Source organism: Callorhinus ursinus, unplaced genomic scaffold, assembly GCF_003265705.2.
Source record: "Callorhinus ursinus isolate GAN/ISIS: 27379988/994484 unplaced genomic scaffold, GSC_fseal_2.0 scaffold69, whole genome shotgun sequence".
Lineage (NCBI taxonomy): Eukaryota > Metazoa > Chordata > Mammalia > Carnivora > Otariidae > Callorhinus > Callorhinus ursinus.
The window spans coordinates 4,757,319-4,783,656 of NW_027397131.1; the positions used below are offsets into that span (position 1 = coordinate 4,757,319).

The 26,338-nt window shown below is 45.1% G+C and overlaps 1 protein-coding gene and 1 long non-coding RNA gene across 3 annotated transcripts in view; one reads left to right on the forward strand and one right to left on the reverse strand.

Moving 5' to 3' along the window:
• Positions 1-2,443: 2,443 nt before the first annotated feature.
• MRLN (myoregulin) overlaps positions 2,444-26,338 on the forward strand; it is a 31,374-nt gene continuing 7,479 nt past the window's right edge. The window contains exon 1 of one of the 2 annotated variants that reach the window (XM_073886199.1): positions 2,444-2,513. The gene's annotated coding sequence lies outside the window, so the exon portion shown is untranslated. Of the gene's footprint in view, positions 2,514-21,906; positions 22,000-26,338 lie in introns of those variants that run through there. The other variant, XM_025850229.2, reaches the window with a different exon arrangement.
• On the reverse strand, positions 8,249-25,047 carry LOC141371351 (uncharacterized). The gene is made up of 3 exons (XR_012376249.1): positions 25,005-25,047; positions 18,566-18,682; positions 8,249-8,345 (listed from the first exon to the last, which is right to left on the reverse strand). It is a non-coding gene; the product is annotated as an uncharacterized lncRNA (long non-coding RNA).

Consider the following 26,338-nt stretch of genomic DNA (forward strand, 5'->3'; position numbering starts at 1 on the left):
TATCGTTGGTCAGCTGCATTTTAGTAAGCCCCTGGCATTCGGTTGGGAAAAAAATGGTACAGAGCAGGATCCTGTCTTTGGAGCGTAGTTGTCAAGAACCTGGTTGTGATAACAATCTTATGGGGGCAGACTTCGAATCTAGGCCCTTTTCTGTATAAAAGGACTAAATGGACCTTGAGTGACTTTTGACCTCGCTGGCTTAAGCCAGATTTCATGTTCACTATGAGTTAATGAAAGATTTTAATTTGGCTTTTGAGCAAGGCCTCTCTACTCCTGGCAGCTACTAGGTTTTAGTGGAAAATGTTGCCCAAGAAATGGCCCAGGACCTCTGAATTCAAGTCTTGGCCTCATTTGCCAGCCTCAGTTTTCTAACCTGTATAGTGGGGATAGCCATTGTAATTTCAGGTAGAGTGTGATGAAAACAAGATCTAAACAAAGTGCTTTAACAGCAAGTAGAGTTCAAGCTACATGTGTACTTTTTTTTAGTACCTTTTAGAGGCTGCGTGTCCACCAGGTGCATCTAAAATTGAAACCATTAATGGAAATTTTGTGTTTATGTAAATAAAACTCTACATCTGGGCCTTTTTTTTTTAAGGTTTTATTTATTTGAGATTGAGAGTGAGAGAGCACAAGCAGGGGTGGAGGGAGAGAGAGAGAGGGAGAAGCAGACTCCCCGTTGCGCAAGGAGCCCGACATAGGGCTCGATCCCAGGACCCAGAGATCAATGACCCAAGCCAAAGGCAGACTTTTTAACCAACTGAGCCTCCAAGGTGCCCCTGGGTCTTTGTTTTAATGTTTCACTATTTAAATTAAAAACTCATGGAAATGCAGTTGTATTCAGTCACTGATATCTAATCCAGGCCCAAACTTTTTAACATTCTCTTTAGAAATAGAGGAAGAAGCAGTGAGTGGTAAATTAGGTTCCATGTCTAATTTTTATTATGACGTGAGAGATTGAATTCCTGTCCTCAAAGTTTTCTTTTTTTTTATTAAAGATTTTATTTGAGAGAGAGAATGAGAGAGCACATGAGAGGGGGCAGGGTCAGAGGGAGAAGCAGACTCCCTGCTGAGCAGGGAGCCCGATGCAGGACTCAATCCAGGACTCCAGGATCATGACCTGAGCCGAAGGCAGTCGCCCAACCAACTGAGCCATCCAGGCGCCCTCAAAGTTTTCTGATATCATTCCTAATTCCATATTACATTGAATGCTATTGAACTAAATATATTGAGAGCTTTTTCTGAAGAGCGTATTTTCTGATACCCTATGAGTGATTTAGTGTAAATTTCAAGATTACTAATTATCCCTAAAAGAGATCTTAGTAATTTTTTCATTTTTTTTTTTAAGATTTTCTCCATTTATTTATTTGAGAGAGAGCACACAAGAGCCGGGTGGGGGGTGGACAAAGGGAGAGAGAACCAGACTCACTGCTGAGCAGGGAGCCTGATGCAGGGCTCAATCCCAGGACCCCAGGATCATGAACCGAGCTGAAGGCAGATGCCCAACCTACTGAGCCACCAGGCGCCCCCCCAATTTTTTTCATCTTAAAAAGGAACAGCCAGACTCAGAAGTGAAATGGATGGTCGTGTAAAAACATTCTTCGTGTGTTCAAGAAGGCAGAAGAAAGTGTGAGCATGATGAGAAAAATGTAAAATATAAAATAGACCCAGATTGAACTTCTAGAGACAAAAAAAATCTAATGTCTGAAATTTAAAACAACAAAAAACTTGCTACTTACATCTTCTGTGGATTTCTGTTTGTGCTCTTTAAATATCCTTTAAAAGGCAAGTATCCTGCAACTTTAGTGAATTTATTGATTAGTTCTTAGAGCTTGTTAGTGGAGTTGAGGGTTTTCTATATACAATATCATGTCATCTGCAAATAGTGACAGTTCTTTCTTTCAAATTTGTATAATCTTATTTCTTTTCCCTACCTAATTGCTGTGGCTAGCACTTCTAGTACTATACTGAATAAAAGTAGGGAGAGTGGCATCCATGTTTTGTTCTTGATCTTAGAAAAAACAATATCAGCTTTTCACTGTTGACTATGTTATTAGCTGTGGATTTGTCATATATGGCTTTTATTATATTGAGATACATTCCCTCTATACCCATTTTATTGAGTTTTTGTCATAAATTGTTAATAAATTTGTCAAATGCTTTTTCCACATCTGTTGAGATGATCACATGATTTTTATCCTTCATTTTATTAAAATATATCACATTGAAAAATAAATAAATAAAAGGCCACTCCTGAAATTCGAGTTTAGCCTAGTTAACCTACCTTCCTCCCTGCCCTCCCCTGGGGTTTGCTTTGCCTGGGTGCTCGTGAGCCACTGCTGGCAAATCCTCAACCTGGAGAACTGACTACTCCTATGAGTCACTGTAATGTTGGGCACGAAGCCTCAGGTTTAAGGGAGCTAGCGCACTGGAAGATGTCCCGTGAGTTCAAGTCTGCCCACATCCGGTTTCCTGAGCTTCGTTTTCCTCACCTGTAAAAAAGGAATGGGAATGGGGTCAGTAGGATTCAACGAACATGTTAAAACTTCAGAGAGTATAGGGTTCTTTGTATTGTAGCTTCTTGAGGGTTTGCAAGTACGGGAGTGTTGTGCTTAGGGAAACTGTAGTGGGATCCCATGGCATTCGAAGAGATGAGGGTCAGAGAAGACTGACAGACGAACTGATCTTTAACAGATTCTTGAAGAGCTGTTCGGGAGTGTTCAGGACAGAGGAGACAGGGTGTGCGAAAACCTGGAGTAAGACCATCTGTCCACGTAGACAGTTTGGGTTCCCTGAAAGCAAACCGAGACAAGGACTTGGGTGCAGGAAGCTTGCTTGGGGGTGACTCCAGGGTGTGGAATGAGAACTTAGAGAAAGTCGAGACCACTGAAGGGCGCGTTGCTGAGCCTGTTAGCCTTAGGGGTAACTGGAGTCCGACCCCATGGGGTGTCCCTGAGGAATCATTTAGAAGTGCCTCAGAATTGTCCCACCAGAGCGCAGGAATGCCGGGACTTGGATTCACCAACTCTTTTCACCTGTTGGCTAAAGGTGCCGGGGGGGGGTGGAGAACCACCCCCACATTTGCATTTTCTAGGTTGTGTGTGAGGCTTTCTCAAAAGCCTGGGCCAGGAGCGCTGAGAGTGACCGCTCATGTTTAATGAGGGATGCTGGCAAGGTGCATGAGTGTTTGCGCTGAAATCAGGAGGGCTGAGAGGCTGTGAGGACTCGCACTGGTGGCCTGGGAACTCAGCACCTCTCACCATCAGTTGGTTTAGCCTGGAGTACTCATGGAAAAAAAGGGTTTTTCCCAGGAGTTGAGAAATGCCATGTGTTTTATTTACCTTCTTTTCCTCCAGCTTGATTGAGAAACGATCAACATATGACATTGTGTACGTTTTACACGCAGAGTGTACTGATTTGATATGCGGATATATTGTAGAATGATTGCCACAGTAAGGGAGGTTAGCATATCCACCTCGCGTAGTTACAACTTATGACAATTTGAAATACTTTTTACCTTAAAATGAGGGAAATTCTTATTTTACAAAGATCCAGATACTTGTTTTCTCTTGACAAGTAAGCTCACAGATCCCTCCGCTGCGCAAGCCATGGGGCTGAGCAGCAGCTCGGCGGACCTCAGAGCCCAGCATGCAGGTGGCGAGGGTGGTGCCCGCCGGCTACCGAGTTTGTAAGCGCCTGGCGCGGGCTATCTGAGGAATGAGAGAAGTCTGAGATGGCTCGAGCTGTGTGTGCGCAGAAGAAAGACAGAAGGGCGAGCAGTAGGGCAGTGGGAGGTGAGCACTGAAGCCCGTGGGGAGAGAGGCCTCCGCCACAAGGTCCCGGCGCGAGTCCAGCCCAGAATACGGACGCCGCAGAGCGACGCCCGAGGGACTGTGGTCAGTCTGTCTGTCTTGTGAGCCTCATAGGGAAGGTTGGCCAAGACTGGAGATAGGATTCAAGACTTCCTGGATTCTCTTCGCTGTGGTACTAATTTGTCCCTTGCACTCTTTAAGTTCAATAATATACAGCGTGGCTTCAGCAAGCTGGGCTGAGGGCGTGCCCGGGGGTCTAGAATCCCGGAGATTAGTCGGACAGGGGTGCGCTGGTAAGTGTTTAACATTCTGCTCTCTTGAGACTAAGCCCTTCTTCTTTTTGCGTGTCAATTTTGTGGTGTAAATGCTCCCCAGCAATGGGATCGCGAGCCTCCATGTCAAGTCCCTGAACTTGGGGTAACGAGGCTGTCATGCACCATTTCCATTGTGTTTTCACCAGAGAGACAGGTTCGTTGTAAATAACCTTAAAAGCTATTTAATAATAGTAAAACGTGGTAAATTAATTAGGACATGTTTTCAGTATTTATTAGCTGTTTGTACTATGATCTTTTAAATTATACATTTATATAATTTAATTTTTGGTAGTCTGTGTTTAACAGCCAACTGACAGAATTCCTGGAAATGTAAGTAAGCTCTTGGGGGCCTTGATCCTGTTCTAGGCGCCTCTGGCTGGGAGAAGGGTGTGGTGGGGTGGCAGGAGGTCAGAGGAGGCTCCTATAACCGAAGGCCACTGCTGTGTCTGTGTTCTGTTGCAAAGGAGGACGTGGTGACAGTGGGGAAGGTCATTTATTGGGGGGACCTCAAGCCCCGAGCCCAGCTTCAGGCTAAGAGCAAGCTTGGGTCTGGACTCAGCAGAGGACAAAGGGTGGGTGAGACCCCCCCCCCCACCCCCCAGGAGTCTCAAGACCGTGAGGCAGCGGCTCTCGCTCTGGTGGGGAGGCTCCCGTGTGTCCGGTGCGAGACCGCGGCTTAGACCCCGCGCGCTCCCCTCAGGATCTCAGGCAGCGCAGATCTCCCCCCCGACTCTGCCTTGACCGCCCTCCCCAACACCCCAGTCTGCAGCCTGAACAGCGGACCAGGACTTCCCTCCGCCGAAGCAGACGCATCACGGGGGGAGGGGCGCGGGCGCTGAGGGGCTCGGCGGGGAACTGGTGTTCGCCCCACTCTCTGGAAGCCGGTCCAGACGAGACAGGCTGCCCCGTAGCTCAGCCCCCTTTATTGGACTATAAACTGGCACACACGTTTAATGGCCTTGGGTCAAATCAAACAGTTAACTGGAAGGCCAAATCATCGGGCTCCAGAACGTGGGATCTCTTGATGGAAAAGAAATGTGGGGACGAAGTGGACGGATCATTGTGAGGCACACCTCACAGACAAGGAATTCCGGAGCCCGGGCCCTTGGCAGCTGCCACAAAATCCTTGGGAAGCTGTTGGGGATAGAATAGCAAAAAATGTGGGGGCGGGGAGAGGGGGCTCAGACTGGAGGGAAGGGAAAGCTGTGAACTTCATTTGGTGGCTTCCCTGACCTATCTGTGTGTCTGTGTGGGGAGGCTGTGCCCTGGGAAGCAAGGCAGCCTGTCTCCCTCCAGGCTCAGTCCAGCATCTGAGAATCCAAGATGCTTGGGTCAAAGGGGAAATGGATTGAACTCTCCCTGGTTAGTTGGTATGAAAGATGTACTGTGAATTTCTTTTCCAGGTGTGATAATGGTGTCATGGCTATTTCCCTTCCCTTCCCTTCCCTTGCCTTCCCTTCCCTTCCCTTCCCTTCCCTTCCCTTCCTTTCCCTTCCCTTGCCTTGCCTTCCCTTCCCTTCCCTTCCCCTCCCTTGCCCTCCCTTGTCCTCCCTTCCCTTGCCTTCCCTTCCCTTGCCCTCCCTTGCCTTCCCTTCCCCTCCCTTCCCTTCCCTTCCCTTGCCTTCCCTTGCCCTCCCTTGCCTTCCCTTCCCTTCCCTTGCCTTCCCTTCCCTTGCCTTCCCTTCCCTTGCCCTCCCTTGCCTTCCCTTGCCCTCCCTTGCCTTCCCTTCCCTTCCCTTGCCTTCCCTTCCCTTCCTCTTTTCTCCTAGTCAGTGGCTACTTCTCTGAGAACTTGGGCCCCAGATCCCTGAGAAATGTCAGGACCCTGGAATGAAAGTGCTAGGGAAGGCCACAGAAACAGAAACCCATCTGGGCAAGATTCTGGGTTTACCAGGAGACCTTTCTGCAGGGCTTTAGGCAGATTATGTGCCAGGTGGAGCTTTCCCCTTAAATCTGAGTCCAAAGATTAACTCAGCAGAGCCATCCCATGGTAGGGGACAGGTTGCCAGAGAGGTCACAGAGTACAGCTGTAAAGAGCAGAGCTTGAAGCAGCAGAAGATACGGGTTTGAGGTGAACTAACTCTTGCCTGACTCATGACTTTATGGGAGTTTCTAAATCTCTCCAGTCTTGCTTTGTTATGTTTTCTGACTACTTATTGATGTATATAATACATCCAGCCTCTTTCTTATCTGTAAATAAAAACAATATTTCTAAAAGATCTGCATCTTTTAGAAGTTCATAAATAAAATATTTACAAATGCAATGATAGGATGTTTTGGGTTTGCTTTAAAATAATTTATGGGGGGAGGATGAGGAAGGGGGTGTGAGCATAGATAAAACAAGATGGGCAGTATGCTGACTGCCTAAATTACGTGATAGACTGTTCTCTACTTTGGTATGTTTAAGATTTTCACAATAAATTTTTCAAAAATGGGAGGGAGAGGACCAAGAGATTTTAAGGATGGAGAGGAAGAAGGGAATTTTGAGAAAGACAGTGCTAGAGGTTCCACCATAGGCTATTCTAATTTTTGCAAGAAGGTGAAAGTATTTCATACACCACCCCCCAAAAATGTGAACCAGGGCGAGAAGTTGCTCTGTACCGAAAACAAGTTTATGGCTTTGTGAACTGTGGACGCTGAACAAGTGAACTGATATCCTGGTAAAAGTGAAACACACGGAAATATTCTCTCCTTTATTCCCCTTTTGTTCCCATGTACACATTTTCACGGACAATAGGGCTCACCTGGCAGGGGCTTCCCCTTGGCCTGGAAGGCCACTGCTTGCACCTGTCCCAGGGTGTTCAAGTTTTTCAGTCGAGATGTGGTGTTGTTGTCATGGTTTAAGCTGATCTTATGGAACTCTGGGACCGTAAGAGGCCTGGGAGTCCTGACCAAGGTCCATCAGTAATGTGGCTTCTGAAGAATCAAGTCCAGTATCGAGACACTCCATCAAGTATCGAGAGAGACCCCCAGTAGTATGCCTGAGTTTAAGAATGACACAAGAGAGAGGAAATCACTGGGCTTTATTTCACTTTGGCTTTTCAATTTCTTTATGGAAATATGAGGCTCAACTTTTGGATGCTTTTAAAATTGCTGGCCTTTCTCTGTGGTGAGTGTTCGTGACTAATTGGATAAGCCCAGGTTGTGTAGCACGGGCGAGCGCGGGCGAGCGTAAATCAAGGTGACGCGCAGAATTCTCTGAGTGTCTGGCTCTCAGGTGGGCTTCGTACCCAGTTTAACAATCCCAGAGCTTTGCAGAAGCTTCTAACTTGCTTGTCTCACTAGCCCTAGGTCAGTACTTAAGAATGGTAATTTAAAAGAATTTTAAATGGCCATGCGGACATGGGCAGCACGTTTCTGATACTCTGAGGTCCAAGAGATCATCACCTATTTTGTCTTGGCTGTGAAACCAAATGGTTTACTAAAACTAAATGTAAAGAAATGTGGGGTGGAGGAAACCTCTAATATTCTCTACTCTCCTCCTAACTTCTCCACAAGGTAGAATTTGTTGATTTGACTGGGTTGGAAGTCTAGGGCAGTGCCAGCTGAGCCGTGAATCAGCACAAGTTGGATTAGATTCTGCTGGTACCCAGACTTCCAATCATTTTCCTAATCCAAGGAACCCTGTCTTCAAGTTCCATCCCCTCATCTGAAGAGGTCCTTGGTCCTCTTCTTTGGTCCTACAGAAAAAACCTCAGAGAGCAGTTTGGCTCAGTTATCCAGAGCTGGCATTGCTGAGATGGGAAATATAGCAGCTTGGAGGAAAAGAGGAGTGGTTTTATTTGCAAAGCATTTAAAAACCAATTCTTTTTTATGTTACTTACTCTCTGTGTACTTTAGGAAAACAAGTGCCTTAAATTGGCAGCAAGATGTTCAATTATTAAATAGATTTTATTACCATTTAGGCAAGCGCAGATTGCTCATGTTATTGGCCTTTTTTATGCATTGGGAATCTCTCCAAAGGTAAGGGGGGACATACCTACATTGCAAACCCTGAGCCAGGCTGACCTGAAATATCTATGAACGCATACCCTGAGGTGCCTTTTTGTTTGTGTTTGCATGATACATGGAATTATCTATAGCTTGGCTCAGCCCACTTACATCTCTGAAGGAACTTTGGGCCTCCCTGAAAGAGGGCTCCAGCAGCTCGTCCGTCTTGACCTCTCCAGGTTAATCAGTTTCTGAGAATTTTCCTTCTCCAGGATTTACCGTCTCATCAAATCTGGCAGTAGGGAGACCAGAATAAACAATTCAGTTGATATGAGGTGTGGATCCTTTTTGTTGTAAACTTTTTTTTCTTTTCTTTTTTGCATCAGAACGTGCTTTTGTTTCAGCCGCCCATTTATATCTTGAAAGCGTAAGTGCATCAGTGGACACTTAGATCCTGGGATGAATTGCAAACCACTAGGCATCCATTTCCTGAGACTTCCGCATAGAGTGTGTGGGACAGGTAGGTTCCTGTATCTGAAGCTCTCACGACAGGGACTTGGCACTTAGGATAAGCAAGCCCTCAAGATATGAGAACTATTATTATGTAGTCCTCTATTCTGTGACATTATCACACCAGGATTATCATGATCCTAAGGTCTATAATATATGTCCATCTAGCTTGTCATCTCTCTAGGCTTTTCTTTTTTGCCCATGCAATTAAAAAAAGACAATGGCTTTCTTCCAAAACCACTTGTTTTCTGTTGGCTGTAGCGTCGTGTGAATGCTGCGTCTGAAATATGTAAGATTCCTTTCAGGGTTTTTCTGAGTCATTTATAAACTCCTCTGGAGTGCTGTGCTTTCTTAATGAATTAGTTAGGTGCTTGATTGTTACGAAATTTCCGCCTTCAAAATGTGGTGACGTATCATTTCTGAAAACTGAGCAGAACTCTCCACCGCTTGCCTGCTGTATCAGCCACGTCACTCTCCCCCAGTGTGTCCAGAAATTGAAACTGGGCCAGATGGAGCTGGACGGGGCAGAGACAATGGGCAAAAGCTTTTGATTACTGTTCTTTGTCACTTCCTCCCCACTGCCCCCCGCCATGCCCAGGCCATTCTCATAGCTTTTTTAAAAAATACTGGGCTGATTAAGGACAGGAAGTTAGCTTCCTGACAAATATTATCAAGGACTGACGGGCAGTTGCAAGTTGCCAGTTACCTTTACTTTGGACAAACCTTCCTGCAAGAAGCCAGTGTGCCTTCCTCCAACAAAGCTGCACTCACACAGGACGCTGTGCATTCCGCCACGTAAAAACATGCACAGGCTCTCTGTGACTCTAATGGCATTGTCTAGGGATGCTTGGAGCCTGGAGTTTGATGAACACTTCCTTCGGCTGTGCTGAGGGCCCTCGGAGGGGCCATGGGCTTGTGAGAGGGACGTGTTGGTTCTAGAATGTTACTGTTCCAGGATTTGCTTTGTTTTCTTACGTCACTGACACACTTATCAATCCAGGTTCTCCTTAGTAACAAAAACCCAAATAGCTTCTTGAGATGAAACTGGGGAAAAGTACTTGAAAGACAGTCTGAATACATAATTCCAATAGGATTTTGTTATTACTTCACCTCAGTGTCAGTTTTAAACTACAACTCTTTTTGAAATTTAGAAAATAAACAGTAGAGATCTGTCCGCAACGATAAAAATGGGAATCAGAGGCAAAGTGTATGTAACATTTTTGCATCGGAATGAATGGAATAAGAGAAATTTGCCAGAAGGAGGTGGCTAGAGGTCAGGCGCTATTACTGTTTTGGTGTGGACCTCCTTCGCCATTCCACAGCCCCCGCCCCCGCCACCTCCCTCCCTGCCGAATGTTCCTCGTTTCTCCTCCAGAGTGAAGAGCTGTGATGGGTGGGTCAGAAATCTTATCCCTGGGAAGGACCCATGTCTCGGATTGCATGGGAATGCTTTGGAAAAGTGCACAAACTGGGAGACAGAGCTTCAAGTCTCCTTTGGCCACAGGCTGGCTCACTGTGTCCCCGGACCAATTCCTCAGCATCTTTTGCATCAAAGTCCAGCTCTGGGTCTGATATATAATAAGGGCTCACAAACTCCTTGAATTTCTATATCTTATTCACCCAACTGCCTACACCAGGAATCTGGGGGGGTGTCCTGGACTTCTTGCAGTCTCTCTCCACCCAATTCGAGCCAGGCACTAAATCTTGCCAACCATGTACCTGCTGCATGCAACTCAACCCTGTTTCTCCGTTCCACTCCTGCCCCAAGTCAGGTCTGCCCTCAGCGCCCATCAGGCTGTTGTAAGAAATGATTTCCCAGCTGCTTTTCTGGCCTCCAGTCTTGATACTCCAACCCCTCCTCCTTTTGTCTTTCTGGACAAAGCTGACCTTATCTCGCCCTCGCTGAGAATAGAAGTGTTAGCCTCCTCTTGCCTAAGGGATGAAGTGTTTAACATAATATATATCACTGGGAAGCATGTTCCTAGTTCTTACTCTGGGCTCTTCTAAGTGTTCGGTGCATGTGAACCCACTTAATCCTTGCAGCAACTTTACATGGGGATGACTGTTCACGATCTTCAGTCTATGAGGGGGGAACGGGAGGCATGGAGAGGTTAGATTGCTTACTTGGAGGTAGACTGCGAGTATGTGATGAAGCAGAACATCAAGGCTTTTACAGAGCCCCGCTTAGTCTCCTTTTGTAAAAACCCGAGTATAGTTTGGACACACGGTTGCCTTGGTCTCAGGTGTACACACCCACATGCTGCACTGTGCTCACCACGAGGGGGACTACCATCGGTCACCATACAGCGCAGACAATACCCTGACTGTGTTCCCTATGCTGGTCATCGTCCCCATGACTCGTTCATTCCATAGCTGGAAGCCTGCCTCTCCCCCTCCCCTGACCCCTCAAGTCTCAGTTCCACGTCCAACTCCCTCCGCCTTGTCCCTTTCCTCCAACGAAGCAAGCTGCAGGCCATTCTTACCCTCCCCATATGCACCCCCTATCCTCCCAAGCTTTTGCTCCTCTTCATAGCTCTAACTCAAATGCTTTCCCCATTGACTCCCAGTGGGGAGGTGGGCAAACTCCCACCTCTCCTTTCGGACTTAGCCCTGGCACGCCTTCTCCATCAGTCAAGTCTTTCCACTGCGTGCCCCCTCTGTGTTGCGCACCTCCATATGTCAGAGGGGCTGCTCGATGTTAGGAATGAGACAGACAACAGGAGGTAAGTAGAGGGGTGGTCTTCAGGACCTTATGATTATTTGGGGAAAAGAGGCCAAAAGCCCTGGAGCAGAACAGTGTGCGCTGTCCAGGAAAGGTGAGCACAGGGCACTCTGCAGGAACATATGTGTGTGCTGAGGAGTCTGGGGTGTGGGAAAGTATTCCTAGAGGTGATACGGCAACTGGGAACTGAGGGGCAAAAGGGAATTCACAGTGAGGAATTAGGAAAAGGATGGGTGTTTTAGACAGAAGGAGCAGCGTTTAGGGGCTCAGAGTTGAGACAGCGCATGGGAGGTCTGGGAACATGGGTAGTGTGTGTACTCACTCATCTCACCCACTGGCTGAGCACTTTGAGGACATCCGGTCCCCTCTACTGCCTCAAGAAGATCTCAGCAGAATTAGACCAGAACCCAAACACTGTAATCTCTGACCTCTCTCCCCGTCTGTACCTATAAGGGCCATGTGAGGAGGCTGCTGAAATCCTTTGGATTTTCTGAGATTCTGTGAACCGTATAAGCCATAGAAGCCAAGGTGGAGGGTCTTAGTCTGAGAATTGTCTGAGAGCCCTGGAAAACCAGAGATGATGCTCAGGCCCTGATTTTCACCTTTTAGTAAAAAAAAAAAAAAAAAAAAAAAAAAAAAGGGGACAATGTGGGGGTCGAGGGAAGGTAGTTGAAACAAACTTAGCTCTCTCTCCTCTGCAAGGGGCAAGCCTCTTGCCACCATCCCTGGTCTGAGTGTGGGATCATTTGCAGGGCTGGTGTGAAGGCCTCCTATGAATGCAGGGTCCCCGAGAGACCTGAGAGAATGAATATACAAGGATCAGACTATCTATAAAAATAAGGCTCAGACCCACAACCTGCTGCAATCAGCCCAGAAAGCCAACCTGCTACAACAGTAACCAGTCCAGGAAGCCAACTCATAACCCTTGTGGCCAACAGCCCCAGACAGCCAGGACAGCTGGGTAAGCTGGTCCCTTACCCCCTCCGTAAGGGACAGCTTGCCTAGTGTTTGCATCCACTTCTATTTTAGGACCAATGGGAGAAAGCCAATATGCATTCCTAATCAGTCACATAGGATTCCCCACCTCTAGTTAGCCTACGTCCAGCTTCCCCATGCCTCCAACCTCCAGCCTCCAGTTAGGGCACACCTGAGGCCTTCTTTTTTATCCACTGTAAAACTTTCCCAGTCTTCTGCCGGCCTTTGAGTCTCTGCCCAAAGTAAGTGATGGTGACTCCCTTGCTAGAGCAGCTTCTGAATAAATAGCCTTTGCTTGTTCTCATTTGGATGGTTTTCATTCATTTCCAGACTGAAAGAGGTTCCTTTAAACTCTGGGTGTTCTGTTCATTTTTTTTCACTCTTGGATCCATTTCCCTTTTCTTAGAATACTAGAGAATGTTTTCATCATCTACAAACATTGACCAACATTAGGTATGTTCGTGCTGGAAAGGGCACGGTTTTGTAAGAAATCAGCGACAGCACCGGATGCCCACTCTGTCATGGTACTGTGACTCTCAGCGTGTCCTTTGGCTTTCTTATAGCTCCACCTGCTTACCTATAAAATGGGATTGAGAAATTATTATCTGCATAAAGGCTGGGACCATGGCCATGGTCCTCAAAGTTTGCATCTAGTGGTACAACTCTCAGCACTTTCTCACTAACCCCAGTCAAATAAAAACACATCTAGACTAAGGTATGGAGAAATTTTATTTGAGACTATTGCAATAGGGGGATTGGACTATTGCACAGTGAGAACATTCTGAACAGAAGATCTGTATGAGTTTCAAAACTTTCTGCAGACTGGTGTGGTCAGGAAAGGCTGTTCTGCATTCTGATCTGGGGATCAGAGTTCATGGGCCTGTGGGAAGGGGAGAAGCTTGACTAAAGTTTGGTCAAGTCATATTAGCCAGTATTTTATCCAGATTGGTTGGTGGGGGCAAACAATTCAGGTAATCATTTTATGAGACAAGGAAGGGGAAGTTGGAGAGTCTGTGTCTGGTCTTGTCTTAGGTAAACAGAGGGGCATCCATGGATCTTATCTAAGTCACATGAATGGTGGTTCTTTGCAGAAAGCCATTTTGAAGCACAGAAGTGTAGGGGGATTTCTTGACTACTGTTTTCTAGGAACATAGGGTTCAGATAAAGGTCAACATTATCATTCGCTGATGGATGAATGGATAAACAACACACGGTAAATGCATTTAATAGACTATTTTCAGCCTTAAAAAGGAAGGAAAATCTGACATGCTATAATACCCATGAATCTTGAGGACACTGTGTAAGTAAAATAAGCCAGTGGCCAAAAGACAGATGCTGTGTGATTCCACTTACACGAGGTCTCTAGAGTCGTCAGAATCATAGAAACAGAAAGTAGCACAGTGGTTACCAGAGGTTGGGAAGAGAGGACAGTGGCCAGTTATTTTTGAATGGGCATAAAGTTTCAATTTTGCAAGACAAAAAGAGTTCTGGAGATTGGTTGCACAATGATGTGAATGCATTTAACACCACTGAACCGTACACCTGAAAATGATTAAGATGATAGATTTAACGTTGTGTGTCTTTTATTACAATCAAAAATTTTTAAAAATTCAGCATTGTCAGTCCCTTCTTTTTTTTTATAACTTCTATTTTTTTTTTAAAAGATTTTGTTTATTTGAGAGGGAGAGGAGCGAGAGAGCATGAACAAGGGGAAGGTATAGAGGCAGAGGAAGAAACAGACTCCCTGTTGAGTGGGGAGCCTGACCTGGGCCTCGATCCCAGGCCCCTGGGACCAGGACCTGAGCCGAAGGCAGACGCTTAACGACTGAGCCACCCAGGGGCCGCCATGTCAGTCCCTTCTTTTGTTCAAGATGAATAAATATCATTTATCGTTGAACAACTCAGAGGTGGGCTTAAATCTCCTGAGTGGAAAAATCATCTAAAAAAATAGTCTCCTGAAGACTCTCTTTGGTATTGTTTCTGCAAAATCAGTTAAATCATCTACTGAGAGGTAGTGGATAAGATCAGTTGATTTAGAATCCCACTGATCAGGCACTTAAAGAGAAAGATGACTAGAGTGAAATAGAGAAATATTTTATTTTAAAGATTTTATTTATTTATTCGAGAGAGAGAGCACGAGAGGGGGGAGGGTCAGAGGGAGAAGCAGACCCCCCGCCGAGCAGGGAGCCCGATGCGGGACTCGATCCCAGGACTCCGGGATCACGACCTGAGCCAAAGGCAGTCGCTCAACCAACCGAGCCACCCAGGTGCCCCTGAAATAGAGAGTATTAATATAAATAGTTGTTTTAGGTAAAGAGCCAGGAGTTGCACCCTAGGGCTGTCTATTCCAGTAGATTCTGAGAGGCAGGTGGTAATCCAGCTCTGCTCACTGAGTTGGTTGAAGCTAAGATGTCAGTGCTCTTGGAAATGCTGTCCATGGTCTTGGTTGCCTTGTATATAAAGGCACACATGACCTGAGCATTTTGCCAGATTTCTTTGGTAGCCCAGACAGTGCCTTTCCAGGGAGAAATCTGGCCCATGCATGGGCTGCGGCAGGGACGAGATCTGTCTTTTGAGGTCTATAGAGGCTTTAGATTGCAGTACTTCCTCAGATGTTGGGGGGAAAAAAGCCAATGACAAGGCAACCTAAAGTCCCAAGGAAGATCTGGTCAGTCATATTTTAGTTCTTGGTGATGCCACGGCAAGAGAGAGGGAGAAAAATTGGGAATGTTAGTTCGGATGGTTGTAGACAGATTCTGAAGGAAAATAAAAGAAGTGAAAATTTAACAAGGTTTGACAATGTGTGCAAGATGATAGGATCTAGTTCAGTTTACAGGAGTTCATATCTGTCAGTTACCTGCAATTTACAAAGAGACTCAGACTGGCTCAGAAACAATGAACAGGGCCAGAATCTGATAATCCACAGGTTTTGCTACTATTTTCCACTGAAACACAAAAATTCTCTAGAGTTATCCCTCTTTGTATCAAAGATAACCACAAAGAAAGATCATTCTTAATCATAAAATAAAGCTAGTCTCATTAGATATGACCTGATTATTTACAGAGGTGCAGCAAGAATGATGATTTAATGTACAGGCCTTTTTAAGTTTGCTTTGCTGGAAGTTTTCATAAGAAATCTCAGAATGGACTTTTAAAAGTTTCTTGAGGCTGGAAAGCCAAGCCAAGAACTCACCATCAGATTTCACCTGCATTACACATAGATTTGGATGAATTCCTCTCTTCTCAAGGTCCCTCAAATAGCCCATATCCTGAGCTTGTCAGGAAAAGAACATTTTACTCCTCTGTAAGTCTGCAAATGCTGTAAGCCAGATACCAAGGGTTTGTTTTCGCAAGAGGACTTCGTAAGCAGTGGCTCTAAAAACTCAACCTTATTTCCTCAAAACTAACTGGTCACACCTAATTCATTCTCAAATATAACATTCTGGACAAAGCCTTTGTTGTATAACCAATGTTTTCTATTATATCCTATTAATAAAGAGGTCAGATTCTCATTGAACCTATGCAAATAGTTATATTGCCATGAAAATAAGAATACTCAATAAAAGTTTTCAAATTCTCGAGGAATCAGACAAAGAGAAAAAGATAATGTTTCATTAGAAATGTTTCATTTAGAATGTTTCATTTCTCTTTTTTCAAAAGCATAGACTTCAAAATTGTAGCTAGCTTAAGAGAAAAGGAAAAGGAGTTCCTTATATCCAGAAAACAGAATATTAAAGTATTAGTAAAATTAAAAAAACAAAATCCTAAATCCCAAATCATCCCTCATCAGCTTACTCAGTTCTGTGTAATTCTTGTTCTGCTCCATCTTGGATTTGCAGTCCCATGAACCCATTAATTTCCTTGTTAGTGCTGGAAATCCTGACTCAGTCCAGTGGTACGGTCTCAAAATTGTTTAAGCAATGACATTAGAAGCCTGTGCTTAAGGGTACTTGGCTGAGCCCTTTCACCTTGTGGCTCTGAGACCATCCTTTGTCAAAGTCAAAGCACTCTGGCCTGTAGCTGATTTGCAAATGGGTTAAGGGAAGCATCAGAATAAAACAAACTCTCTGTAGATCACAAAAGACTTAAAGTGGTTGTGGTTAGCTTATTAATGATAATTTTCAAAAGCGAAAGATCTGATAAGAGTTCATTAAAAAAATAATGCAACTGGCAGGGAAATTTGTTTGTTCCTGTGGTAGGCAAAACAAAATAAGATCAATCTAAAATCAAAGTGACAAAAAAAGATTAAGAAATAAAAGGAGGTATGGGGCACCTGGGTGGCTCCGTCATGATTTCAGGGTTATGAGATCGAGCCCCGCATCAGGCTCTGCGCTGGGCATAGAGCCTGCTTAAGATTCTCTCTCTCCCTCCACCCCTCCCCACACTCTCAATAAACAAACAAACAAACAAACAAAGAGAGGTAACATGATCGTAAAGAACTTTAGCTATTTCCCAAAGTAGGAAGATTTCATTCATTTAGCAGAGACAAAATTTAGTTTTGCATTAGTATAATATTTGATACTAAAGCTCTTTTCTTTTTTAAAGTTTTATTTATTTACTTGAGAGAGAGAGAGAGAGATAATGAGAGAGAGCCCAGGTGGAACAGAGAGGGAGAAGCAGGCTTCCCGCCGAGCAAGGAGCCTGATGTGGGGCTTGATCCCAGGACCCCGGGATTATGACCTGAGCTGACTGAGCCACCCAGGTGCCCTGATACTAAAGCTCTTTTATAGAAAAACTTCTAAATAAGCCCATCAAACTTTGGCCAACACTGACAATGACAAATAAAATTCCCTTTCTCTGAAACTTTACAACTTTCTGAATCCACTCAGATTTTGTCCTACACGTCCCTCTTCCTCATTCTTAAACACACAATCATTACTTTAGGACAAATCTACTCTCCTTTCCCTTAACAAGTGCACATCCTGGATACCTTGTATTACTTCTCTCGGTGATTGTTTCTCCCAGAGAGTCTCATTCAGGGCTAATTTTTTTTTTTTTTTTTTTTTTTTTTTTTTTTTTTTTTTTGAGAAAGAGAGAGGGAGAGAGATGTCATCTTCTGAGCTGTGGACTAAATTTTGGACAAAGGGCTGAGGAGGACCAACGGCCCTCTGAGGGTCTCCAAAGCCCATCTAAGTGTCTTAAATATCCCATCTGTGTCCAGGTCGTTTTTTCAGCCTCGGGTGATTGCTCTTGGGGTCCTTGAGCCCCTTGAGAATCCTGACAAGGGGAGGGCCACCTCGAGCTCCAGGGACTATAGGAGCTGAGGGGCCAGTGTGGGAAGGGGAAGGTTCTGGCAGGGAGATAGAGGGGTGGAGGAGGGAAGGGTTTTGAAGGGGAATAGATCCAACAATTCAAGGGAATTTAAAGGAAGGTCAGACTTAGTAAAAACGAGGAAGAAGGAGCCGCGAGGGGCAGGGAATGACAGGAAGGAAGATTTTAGGTGAGGGCCAGACTGAGGAGTTGTCTCATTTCCTCAAGACGTCACTCAAGTTTCAAGTGTTCTTTAGGAAAATGTGGCCATTACTGAAGATCTTGACCTGAATCGGTGCCATCTTGGCAAAGCTTGTAGAGAGAGAGAGAAGGGGAGGGGAGGGCCAGAGACAGAACTGTTGTTCTGGATCAAATTGTGTCCCCTCCGAAGACATGTTGATGCGCTAACCTGGTACCTATGAATGTGGCCTTACATCGAAACAGGGTGTTTGCTGGGGTAAGCAAGTTAAGATGAGGTCACTGGGGTGGGCCATAATCCAACATGACTGGTGTCCTTATAAGAAGAGAAGATAGGGACACACAGGGAGAAGGTGACCATGTGGAGCCAACTTGAGGCAAGGAGGGCTCTTCCCCTACAGCCTCCTGAGGAGGACACGCGCCTCCCCCCCCGGCCCCGCCCCCATCCTAGACCCCTGGTTTCCAGACTTCTAGCCTCTAGATCTGTGAGACAACACATTTCTATTGTTTTAAGCCCACTAGTTCTGGTATTTTATTATGACAGCCCAGGTAAACTAATATAGCTAGTAGCCCACGGGATTAGATGATTAAATCAGATATAAGACCTTAGAGAAGACAGAAAAGATACTACTTTTCGTATTCCTCTAATGCTCCTCGCACAATCCCAATCCCCCTCATTCAAACCTCAGTGGAGGAGCTGAGGGAACTTTCTTACAAAATAAACCACTAGAGAAACAGAGGAAAAACTGAAGAAGCCTCGCTGAAGAACCAGAGAAAGTTCTCTTTGCCTGAAAGGATCAGTGTAACTCCTTAAAGTGTTACAACACACAAATGGCCAGAGCACTGGATCCACTCACCATCATGGATCCTATATCCCCAGAACACAGAATCCGAGAAGCCAGCATGAATACCGGGGTGGAGACGGAGGGACCCGACGGATGGTCAGCATCGGTACAAGACATGGTACCCAAAAACTGTCAAAGAGAAACAAATCCAGATTCAGGTAAGGAGAGACTTCATTTGAAAAGACTATTGTAGGTCGCTGACAGGGGCTGGGGCCGGGGGAGGGGGGAAGGGTGAAGGGAGAGGGGACAGTATGGAGTTTGAGTTTTGCAAGATGAAAAAGTTCTGGACTCTATTGCCCAACAGTGTAAATACACTTAACATTGCTGCATGGCAAACTTAAAAATAACTAAAATGAGGGACGCCTGGGTGCCTCAGTTGGTTAAGTGTCTACCTTTAGCTTTGGTCATGATCCCAGGATTCTGGGATCGAGTCCCTCCTTAGGCTCCTTGCTCAGTGGGGAGCCTGATTCTCCCTCTGCCTGCAGCCCCCCACTGCTTGTGCTCTCTGACAAATAAATAAATAAAATCTTTTTAAAAAATGAGTAAGATGGCAAAGCTTATGATATGCGTATTTTACCACAATTAAAAACATTTTAAATTATTAAAAAGAAGAGAAGAGACATAATATGGGGAGGGGGCCCCGTTGCAATTCAGATAACACTCTGATCACAAGATCTACAAGCATCTCAAAGGCCAGGCAGAAAATGGCTTTTTCTTTTATAAAGAGGAGTGAACAAAGCTGAAAGGACTGGGTGTCCACAATTAGGTGAGAGGGTGTATGATTAGACAATTGATCAGAGAATGTCTGTGGTCCGCTAATTTTTGGAAAATTTGATAAGGAAGGAGCCCTGTATTCTGTATTCTGATGCAGGTGAGTCAAAGTTCAGGGGACTGTCTGGAGAGAGAAGCCTGAGTAGAGTTTGGTCAAGACACGTTAGCGAGTATTTTGTTCAGATTGGTCAGTGGGGACAAACTGGAGTTCAGCTGACCATTTATGAGACAGAGAGGGAATGTAGGGGGTCTGTGTCTGGCCTTGGCTGTAGGTGAACAAGGGAGTTATCCACCAGTCTTAGATTAAGTCATTTGAAGAAGGGTGGTTCTTTGCTGTAAACCTTTTCCTGGAACACAAAGTGGTGAGGAAGTTCAGGGGCACAGGATTCAGGTAGAGTCCAACATTATCACGCCCCTGCCCCTGCTCCCCTCCTTTCACTCACCCCCCCCAACAAGTTTCCGAGTGGTGAGTTTTTGAAGGAGTGCTCCACCAAAGTTGGCTAGCCGCCGCCCGCCCCCGTCCTCACTCATAAAGCTTCCCTAAGTGTAAGCTATTGTTTGCATGTTCCTGGCACCATGCTGAGGACCTTGCCTTGCACCATGCCTTATGTCACTTATTTCTGGAAACAACCTGATTACATTTCGGTTGCCATTTTACAGATGAAGAAACTGAGGCACAAGAAGAATACATAACATTACTTATGTCACATTGCTAATATCACATAATTAATATATTCATTTCCTAGGGCTGCAGGACAAATGACCACAAACTTGGTGGCTTAAAACAACAGAAATGTATTGTCTCCGTTTTGGAAGCTGAAAGTCCAACATCCAGGTGTCCACAAGGCCCTCCTTTCTCTGAAGCCGCTCTGGCAGGATTCTTCCTCGTGTTCTCATCCCTGCAGTGGCTGCCAGAAGTCCTCAGGGTTCCTGGCTGGTAGGCATACCAATCCAGTCTCTGTTTCCTTTGTCACATGGTGTCCTCACTGTGTTCCTCTCTGGATCCCAATTGCCCTCTCTTCTAAGGACACCAGTCATTGGGGTAGGGCCCAGTATTACCAATCTTAATCCAGGAAGAGCTCATCTTCAATTGATTATATGAGCAGGGTCTTATTTCCAAATAAGGCCACATTCATGGGTCCTGGGAGGTAGGACTTGAACATATCTTTCTGAGAGACACGATTCAACCCACAGTAAGTGGTAGTAAGTGATGGAGCTAGGGCTCGGAACCACTCCCCTGTCATCTGCAGAGTGGGAACTTCAGGCCCCAGGCTTGGGTCAAAATGACCCTTGAGGAGTGTTAAGACAGTATTCGAATGTCTGTTTTTAAATTTCATCTTTTAAAAATTTCCACTTGTGTTTTATGATGTACATCATGTATTTACAATAGTACGTGAGTGTGTTCTATAAACATACTCAGTGGTACTCAAGAATTGTATATATATTCAGTGGGTACTCAAGAATTGTAACTGATCGGTGTATGAAAAAAAATTAAGGCCTTGTACCTACTCCTCTCCCTCTTAACACATCTCTTAAGCTGGTGGTCACAGGTGTATTACTTTCTCTTTTTAACAGTTGCCTCAGCAAAATAGCACCCCACTATTTGTAGTGAGGTGTTTTGATTTCCCCCCACCCCCAGGATTTGGTTGAAAAGGGTTTAGTTGGAAAAAGGACAGTTGCCAGGCCTGAGCCAAGGTGACAGGTAGCTAGAACCTTAAGAATGAGGCGATTTGGCAAGAATTTTTCCCCTTCAGTTTGTATCCTTAGGTATTTCAATAACATTGTCTAATGATCTGTTTCCTTTTAACACCTCAGACGGACAGGCAGAGCCAGTGTTTAATATAATTTAGGTCTGAAAGCATGCTGTTAATGATCCAAACAATTTAACATCAGTTGTTGAGGGCAGGGGAGGCATATATCTTTTTTGGACTTTTTTGAAATACAGTTTTTCAAAAGGAGAACCACTGCAACCAGTAGCCAAGTTGTGATGCCGCTTCTATTCTTCGGACGTCAGTGCTACAGTTTCCCTTGTGTGATACTATTCCGAGACCTGCTCCCCTCCCCCAACACATACACATACATACACTTTGCCAGGAATTGTTTTGGGTTCCTTAAGGGAGAGACAGTGATATGCTCACAGGTAAATAAATCTCAAAATGATAATGTGCATTTGAAAATCCATTTGTTTATATATTTTAAAAACAGGGGGAAGTCAAAGTAAACCAGGAAAAATGTATAAATTTGTATTCAGATATCCATGGAAAAGAATCACTCAGAAGAACAAAGGATAGTATAACACTAAGTGAGTCATGGTGTTCTCCCAGAGAGTAAAACGGTGTTCTTATTAGTTATTGTTTTATTCTTAGAACATTTGACATAAGGTTCTATTGATTGCTGGGGATGGGGCGCTGATCCCTTTCTCACGGGTTGTTTGAGTTCCTGTGTGGGCCTAAGTATATTTTTGTTATAATTTATCCCACCTGTGCCTGTCAGTTCCTTTCCACTTGCATCCTCCCGTGACAGTCTGGCTCATGTTTCTTCATAAATCTCTAAGCCAGTTATTAATAACAGCCCAGCGAGTCTCCTGATCCACCCAAGAGCATATGGTGTTTTTCACAAAAGAGAAGCGAGATCATCTCCTTGACTTTGGACTTCAATTATCGAGCCCCTCAACAGTAAGTTTGGCTCTTTAAACTATATGGCATTTTACAATGTTGATGTGGGAGGAAAGTTTAGCGTAACTCCTGTTCGCCTCTGGGAGGGGGAGAATATAGTAAGCCAAAACTTAGACTCCTAAAGCCAATTTCCCTCACTCTGCTTCAGCCTCCCTCCAATCTGTATGAGGCGCTTGCACGACAGATGAACGAATTAGAATTTGCTTCCTCTCATTTCCTTCTGGCTAAATAAAGGCAGGAGGAGAAGCAAGGGATTAATAATTCCTAAATTACTTGACCACACCTGGTGGCATGGTTGGTATTCCCGCCACTCCAGTGTTCGCGGAGAGAACTCTCACCCAGGGCAAGTATATGCACGGAGGGCTGCACCAGAGATGGGGGTCTTGCCGGTCTCCCCTGCTGGAGCTTCCATTCAGACAGGGCACCTGCCTCGTTCCAGCGGTTCATCGCCTTCTTGTTTTCTTTTCGCCGAAGGCTTTGTCTTTGCAGCCTCCTTCATCATGGTTGCTTCTGAGAGTCCTGAAAAGTAGGTCACTGTGTTTTCTGTCTGGAAAAGGAGGACTTGCTCGGTCCTTGTGAGCTCAGCTGAAACCAGACAATCCAGTCATTCTTCAGGACCGGGGACTAATGTAGCTTCCTGCTTTTGTTACCTGTATTCCATGCTCTTGAACATGTGCATCAGGCTTCTAAATAACACACGTAAGGGAGGCATTACAGCGAATTAGAAGGAGGCAGATGCTGGCCTGGTGTGAAGCCCTGGCTTGGAGCACTAGCCGGCTGTGTGAGTTTAAGCAAGCACTCAACCTCGCTGGGCCTCAGTTTCCTCATTTGTAAAATGAGAGTCATAATGACCTCTTTTATAGGGGAGTGGGGTTTACTCATAATGTATATAAGTGGCCAAGTATGCTAACATTATTTATGAAATCCCTCATTTGAATTTCTCCTGAATCTTCTTAATCATCTTTTGTTTGTTTCACACTCAAATCTAGAGCCCCCAGTGTGGTCTTTAACAGAAGACATGAATCTAAATGGTAGAGACAATGGACGGAGGTGGGTGGGGGATGGGCTAAATGGGTGACGGGCATTAAGGAGGGCAGGAGCTGTGATGAGTACTGGGTGTCTTAGGTAAGTGATAAATCACTAAATTCTCCTGAAACCAGAACTACACTATATGTTAACTAGCTTGGATTTAAATTAAATCTTGGAAGAAAAAAAAGAATTAAAAAACTAAATGGTAGAGACGATAATTGGTTTCATCTTTAGGAGGGGCAAGTGTGTGGAGGTCGACGCTGGGGCATATGGTTAGCAGTTCAGGACATTAGGCTACAGCTAAGATCAAAGAAGATGACAAACCTTCCAGAAAATTTCAAAGTGTAAGCTAGTATTTTCATAAACTTGCCTGCTTTACCAGTATTCTAAAATTTGTCTTTTGGTTATGTTCTTCTGTGGTTAGAAGGGACTTGTTCTTCCTCATTGCTAGATTAATTCTGTGCCTGGAGGAGACAGACAGGAGGATTGTCTCAAAGAGTACTTGCTTCCCAAAGTGTCCCCCTGTAACTCAGGAGATGAGATTTTTGCTTTCCTCTACAAGCTTTCATTATGCAGACATTTATTCAATTCCTACTGCACGCAAGACATCGTGCTAGGTTAGCAAGGCATCAGTAAGCTCTGAATATAGTAGGAGAAAGAAGTCATTTTGTGAATAACTCAGGCACAAATCAGAATGGGCTGCTCCATGGTACATGAGATGTACAGACAGAAGACAGATAGGGCCCAGATTCCACAGGGCCTTCACACCCAAAACTGATCCCCCCAAAACGAGCATTGCTGGTTAGACTTCCCTTTGGAAGGCTGTAAATTTTTAGAAAATGATTCAGGGGTTTTCAGCACTCCTCCCAAGGTTCACCTTCTAAGTAATGAACTGGTGAGGCATAGAAGAACAGCACCTTAAAAGCTGCCTCTCATCCTCAGCCCTCTACCCCCCACATCCCAAATTACTTTTTGTTTTTTGTGGGTTTTTTTTTAAGATTTTATTTATTTATTTGGGAGAGAGAGCAGGAGTACGTGCATAATCAGGGGGAGGGGCAGAGGGAGAGGGAGAGGCAGACTTCCCACTGAGTGGGCAGCCTGACATGGGGCCCAATCCCAGGACCCTGAGATCATGACCTGAGCCGAATACAGACACTTAACCAACTGAGCCACCCAGGTGCCCCCAATTACTTTATATTGAGCACCTATTTTCTTCTAAGGCCTGTGCTAAATGCTGGAAATACAATTCTGTTTTTAAAAAGGTTGCAGACTTTCATTTAACTTAAGATTCTGTTCTCCCCCTAGCCATCTACCTTCTCAGCTAAACTTGACTCCAAAAAACACTTAACTGGTTTCAGAAATCAAATCTGCACCTTAATGAATCCAAAATTGCCACCAGGGAGTTTATGCAGATTGTGTGTTGCAGAAAGTAGTTTGAAAGGTTTTGCCAGATGCTGTTTAGAACTCCAACAGGCCCAGACAGTCTCCACTCTCTTCCACTCACCAGCCCCCAGCCGGGAGTGGCCCTCGCTTGGCTGTATGAATTCTGCAGATAAAAAACACAGACCTCACAAGCACACACCCTCAGTCTCACTCCTGCTTCCTCACACCACGGCAGGACAAACCTGTGCTGGGGCTTCCTTCCGAAACCTTGCAGAGCTGGTCCCCAGCCAGGCTCTGGGCAGTTCATCTGGCCTTGTAAGAGGGCACAACAGCTGTGATTCATGGAGAGGGTTGGGGAACCTGACGGGTTGATGACATTTTGATTATTTTGGTTCCAGAAGATTTCTTAATGTTAAGTGCCTGTAACTGGGCCATTTATGTCTTCTTGGGGGCAATGCACAATCTCCTATTTGGGTCAGGAATGTACCAGTGGGAAATCTCAACCTTCAGAAGTCTTGGCAGTGGATGATTAAGAGGAGATGTTTGTACATGGGTAGAAAAATGGTTCATTTTAGGGCAAGATATTTACTTACAACATTCGAGGCATGGTCACGATGGCCCAGGAAGGCCCCACCTGCACAGAAAGAAAGCATGAGAGGGACAGTTGAAGAGAAGGAAGTACAGTAGATCCCCACAGGTCGGGTGGGGGGCATCGTGAGTGCTGCCAGATAATCCAGCCCACACGCCTGCACGCCTGCCTCCACTTCCCCTTTCCACCTCTAGATCCACTTGTTTGCTCTCATCCATCCAAGTCACTACTCTTCTCTTTCCCCCCGGTGTTGGGCGGAGGGGAAGTGGCCATGTTTCTGATTCGCTGCTTCATTGTAACAACAACTGTTTGCTCAAGCACCAGGCAGCATGCTGGGCTCTTGGCTTGCCTTTTTACCAATCCTGAGATACCCCAGTAGCGAAGGCTGTGGAGCCAGACAGACCTTCATTCAAATCCCCAGTTGTCCCTGGCGTGTGACCTGAACTAGTTTATTTAACATCTCTGCTCTTCAGTTTCTCCCACTAAGGAAATAGGAGTTCTAATTACTCATGATATCAGGTTTTATGTGATTAAAATCAAAGTATTTGTAGGCCCTTCCTAGCGATAGCTGCGAATAAAATCCTTTCAATACCCTGCAAGACCAATATCATCTCTGGGTAGCAGGTGAGGTTAAGTGCCAGGTCTGAGGCTACAGGGCCACACCAGCTGGAACCAGGATCTAAAACCAGTTCGGTCTGGCTCTAAAACCTATGCTCTCTCCTCACTCCACTTTGCTGACTGGCCATCTGTGACCAAGCACATGTTTTTGTCCTCAGTCGAAGTCCACTTTATCAAGCTCTGACCTGCCAAGTGTTTCAGTTTTCGCTTGTGACTTCCTTTATTTTGGACTCTCTGGTCTGACCCTGGCCCGAATCAGAGAATTTGGAGGTGATGAAGGTAGAATGCCTCCCAATGGGCGAGTGAAATGCAGAATCCAATTTATCTCAAACGTCAAAAAACGGCTGAGGCCATCGTGATGGTGGTTGTGAAGAAGCGTAGCTGTTGAGCCTCAGACAAATCGCTGTACTCCCCGACCTTCTCTGGGCCTCGTTGGTCCAATGGGAAGTTTCCAAATCGCAAATATCTTTTCCAGTGCCAACATTTCTGTCGTATTTCAGACCTTTCACTACTGTTGTTTTTCTTAGCTGGAAAGAGAAAAATCTCTTTGAAATCCTATCTCGAGCAGGAAACAAGGTGCAACGATCATGCCGGCAGTCATTTAAGTGTAAAGCCACATTGCCATTATTATGATTCTCATTCAACAAACTTTCTCTCATACAAGACTCGTATCACTGATGAATTAATTTCTCAGATGTGTGTTAAATTTCCTTTCTCACA